This window comes from Engraulis encrasicolus, chromosome 20 (genome assembly GCF_034702125.1).
Source record: "Engraulis encrasicolus isolate BLACKSEA-1 chromosome 20, IST_EnEncr_1.0, whole genome shotgun sequence".
Classification (NCBI taxonomy): Eukaryota; Metazoa; Chordata; class Actinopteri; order Clupeiformes; family Engraulidae; genus Engraulis; species Engraulis encrasicolus.
In genome coordinates this window covers 21,589,066-21,594,065 of record NC_085876.1, presented here as the reverse complement: position 1 = coordinate 21,594,065, position 5,000 = coordinate 21,589,066, and the positions used below count along the sequence as shown (strand labels likewise).

Here is a 5,000-nt window from a genome sequence, read left to right as displayed (position 1 = left end):
TGTTGATTAGTCTGAAGTGCATGAACTGAAAGAAAACGGCATGGAAGACATGGCAGACGGCATTTGAATACTTTTCTTTTTTACGTTTTTTACTTGTATACTTTTCTCCTTCTGCTCCCTGCTGTTATTTTTGCTTTGTGCTTCCATGGGTGTTCATGTATATTTACTGGTGTGCCACTTTGATTGGGGGGGGGATTCTGGATTTCTGAAGTACAAAATACAGCACAATAAATAAGTGTGTGCGTGCATGCCTGCGTGTGATGGTACATGCACACACAGATGCCACGTTTCCTTAATGTCTCCGTGAACAGTGCGAGTCCGAATGGTTAGCCTTTCACACTGCACAGTTAACGTTCTATCCGCGGGCAGCAGCCATTCATTTTCAATGGGAGCCGCGGATTGAAAGCGGACGTCCGTGCAGGAAAATAGACTTGAGTTCTATTTTCAAGGAGCAACGCGGACATGTCTGGTCGGGACGGACATGCGCCGCGCTTACACCGCGTTCCTGTGTGCAAGGCATGGTTTGTTTTCATGCATTCTAACCATTTCGGACTAATAACGGACACAGGAAGTGGATGTAATGTGGACGTCCGCGCCGTTGGTGTGTATGCACCGTGAGAGTACGTGCACACGTGTGTGTGTGTGTGTGTGTGTGTGTGTGTGTGTGTGAGCGTGCGTGAGTGCGTGCGTGCGTGCGTGCGTGCGCACGTCTGTGTATGTGTGTGTGCACGTGCGCGCTCACATGTGTGCGTGTGCATGTCTGTGATATTGTGCAAGGGCCTGTAAACAACACACAATTAAAGGGGTTTGAAGATGACAGAGGTGCAGTCAATGAGACGAGGCTTGCAGGCTTGCAGACGCTTTAATGAACCAGCCTTGGCACTGATCTTTGAAATGGGAAGCCAACTAATGGATTATTGAACTAGAACTGGGGCAGGACGCATTGATTTGGAAAAGAAAGAAGGCGACGCTTTGACACTTCCTCCTCAGTGTTTTCAGGTTTTTTTTTGGGGGGGGTGGTATGGGGGGGTGAAAAGGACCTGAGGTGCCAAGCCAGGAGCAGACACTTGAGTATCGAACAGTGACGCACGCATATGGACATGCACACACACACACACACACACACACACACACACACACACACACACACACACACACACACACACACACACACACACACACACACACACACACACACACACACACACACACACACACACACACACACACACACACACACACAGATCTAATGACATACAGACATGCGGACAAGCAAATGATGAAAAAGGGTGAAAATGATGAAGAGAGAAAAAAACAAAGTTGCTGAATGCACAGATGATGTACCAACTGTGGACTCAGTTACAACCACCTTCATCACCTGCGCCTTCAATTACTGAAATCCCAAGCGGGAAACTCCAACTCCACAGCACACTGCACACAATGAAATTACATGTATGCCTCATCCATGCAAGGGAGCAGACCCCCGATGGTGCCCAAAAGGGAGCAGTGGGGCAAGAGAGTACCATGCTAAGGGTACCTCAGTCATGAAAGAGGATGGGCTAGAGGACTGGTTAATTACTCCCCCTACCACCTAGCGGGTCGGGAGTCGAACCAGCCCTGACCGCTTACCCATGACTGCTGGTGAAGTTGTCTAGCCAGGTCCTGACCATCCCATAATACTACCATTTCATTTCGTATTCATGGTCTGGAGGTTGTTTGATCTGACGCGATTGCAGGAAGCGGGAAGGACATTTTCGGAAAAATCAAGATAATTTGTTGAAGAAACATGTCTGACGTCTATCTTTGGCGATGTAGGAGCGTTTAACAGACATGTCTGACAGAACATCCTACCGTAGAATAAAATTATAACGTAAGATCGTTTGTCGGAACACCGGCCAAATCCTGCCGCTCAACATCGCTCCACAGAAAACAGGTACCAGACGTAGTGCAGAGCCAGGTCTCTTGACGGAAGTACGTAGGATGGTGTGCGAGGCTAGAAATTGTCAGGGCCACAGTCAGGTCGTGTAGTGAGGGCCAGAGGACGGTAATGGCAATCCCTCATGTGAAACACGGAGGTTTTGCATCGACCCTCTTCAGTGGACACACATGCATGCACGCACCGCACACACGCACGCACGCACGCACACTCGCACGCACGCACACACACACACGTACGCTCAATCACAGTGCTAGTCACACACGATCTCTCTCTCTCTCTCTCTCTCTCTCTCTCTCTCTCTCTCTCTCTCTCTCTCTCTCTCTCTTCATTGTTTTGCATTGAGTCATACGATGACTCTGAACATTTTCAATTGTCTGAGCCTCTATGAACCATGCAGTCTATATTCCAATGGCTATTGCTTTTTTATAATCCCCCTCCTCTCTATACATGACCAATCTGCTTCGTTGGAACAAAGCAGGTCTTTTTTCTCTGAATATAGGCCTATGTTTTTTTTTCTATTGAATGAGGAAAATTGGCCGTGGGAGTTATCATTTGGGTATTACTGAGTTAGATATTGGCACTGAGTGAAATAGCTGAGGACCGTGGTGAGAATTAGAATGCCAGCTTCCCGACCGACCAGCCGAGGGAGGCACCATAGAAATTGTGGCAATTTTCAGTGAAAGAGTGCTGTAGTGAAGATGGCAATGTAATGTTATTGTAACCCAGGCTGAGGACTGGGCCCTGGAGAGTCATTTTATGTCATATTGTGACATAATTTACCATTTTAAACTGAATGAGAATGTGTACGTTTTCTGCTGGATGGGAATATGTACAGTACATCTTCTTTAAAGGTGTATATATATGTTTATATGTTTGCATGTTCACTTTTTAATTAAGCAGGAACCACAAACTCAAATGAATGACAATACCAATATCAATACAAATATTCCTTTACAGTACTGTTTCTCAACGGGGGCGGTACAGCCCCTCAGGGGGCGTTGGAGAGCACTTTGTTGCCATTGGGGGGGCATTAGTCCATTTCATTTTTTAATACTAAGGGGGGCATTGTCAGTCTTATGTTGTCGTCAAGGGGGCGTTGGGAGGCTTGTGATGAGGCCAAGGGGGCGTTTCTTCAAAAAAAGGTTGAAAACCACTAACCTGGTTCTCACGCGATGGTTGTGGAACATTGTCAATCGCTTAGCTCTGGAAAGGTGCGGGTGTGTTCAAAACAGCTTGAACCTGATTGGAGAATTCACATAGCTTTTTTTGAATCATGTACTACTTCAACCACTGACTTGTATATACCCCGCCCCACGATCCCGCCCTGCGATTCTAATTGGACAGGCTGTGAAATATCTGAGTCCGTTCGGGCTCATCTAAGATTTCCAGACCCTCGTGCAAGCTCACGAAGTTTAATGAAGATGCACGAAGCACGAACGGTCTATGTGAGAGCCAGGATAGAAAACCACTGCTTTACAGCTACAAAGTAGCACTTTCAGGAATGACTGAGTGACAGGCAGTACTCTTAGATGTTACCAAGTGAACAAAAAAGCTGCCTTTTTTGAGAGAAACTTTTGATTACTTTTAGGGGGACAAGCTGACATTTAGGTATAACAGAACTTTCTAGTTTTATTCCTAAATAAACAGTTGTTTACTTTGAGCAATAAAAAGAAGCACTCATCTGCCATCTCTGAGTCCCAGGAGAGATGCAGAGTCTCTCCTAATCAGTGGATAGGCCTAGTCTCCAACTTCACGAGGAGTAACTTCAGACACGAACATGCCAATCACACTAGAAAAAAAACCCTCTGAGGTTTTTCACGGTCACCCTGGGGACCCCTAAAAATAGCCGAGGAGTCACAGACTCCAGACAAACTCTTAGGCTGACTCTAGACAGACACGCTTTTCAATCATTGGCCATCTTCTTTATTAATTCCCCCTTAATCGCAGCTAAGTGACTGAGCCGATTAGCTGCCAATCAAAACAAGCTAATGAGGAGGGGTTAGGGGGATAGATGGATGGAGAGAGCAGGGCTGGACTGGGACCACAAGGCGGCCCGGGCATTTTAGCGCAAACCAGCCCCTCACCCCCACCCCCACACTATTATTATGATGGGCTCAGTACAATGCAATGATGAGCCCCCCCCCCCCCCCCCCCCCCCCCCCCCCCCCCCCCCCCCCCCACCCCCCCCCCCCCCCCCCCCCCCAATCTTAATTGTGGACCGGTCTCTGAAGGAAAAATGTAAACATCCGAACAAATAAACAAATGCGTCGTCCTACCGGGAAAATGCCCTGTATGCCAGATTACCAGTACAGCCCTGGGAGAAAGAGAGAGAGAGAGAGAGAGAGAGAGAGAGAGAGAGAGAGAGAGAGAGAGAGAGAGGGAGAGAAAGAGAGTGAGAGATGGAGGAATGCAGAGAGAGGGAGGTAGAGATGGCAAGGGAGACAGAGGAAGGAGTGTTCAGGCTGTCAGAGCACCACGCTAGTGTCCGTTCCCGCACCCAATCTCAAACTAGACGGAATGTTCAGGCAGCAAGTCTGAGCGTTTGGGCACCAGAAAGTTGGTTTGCAATGCGAACAAAAAAAATTACACATCAAGATGACACTGTGAACGTCAGCCAGTTCAAATGGTTACATAGGTTCAGAACCTGGTGTGAACGTGGTTGGTTCGCAGGTAAGCACTTTAGTTTGTAATGTACTGGTGCAGGAATGGGCACTGGGACTGTTCTGGTCAGCCTGAAAACAGAAACAGAGAAAGACAGAGAGAGAGGAAGAGATGGAGAGAGAGAGAGAGAGAGAGAGAGAGAGAGAGAGAGAGAGAGAGAGAGAGAGAGAGAGAGACAGAGAGATGCTTGTAAATGGAGGGAGAGAGGGAGAAAGAGTGATGGGCGAGAGGGAGAGAGGGTGAGTCGGAGAGATATGAGAGAGAGAAGATAGGCAGAGAGAGAGAGGGGGATAGGGAGAGAGAGGGAGAGAGAGAGAGAGAGAGAGAGAGAGAGAGAGAGAGAGAGAGGTGTGAGAGAGAGAGAGAGAGAGAGAGAGAGAGAGAGAGAGAGAGAGAGAGA

At 47.8% G+C, this 5,000-nt stretch overlaps 1 protein-coding gene across 1 annotated transcript in view; it reads right to left on the bottom strand.

Annotated features, from left to right (window-relative positions):
• Positions 1–5,000, bottom strand: part of csmd3b (CUB and Sushi multiple domains 3b) — an 810,903-nt gene that overhangs the window by 701,485 nt on the left and 104,418 nt on the right. The window lies entirely within an intron of this gene.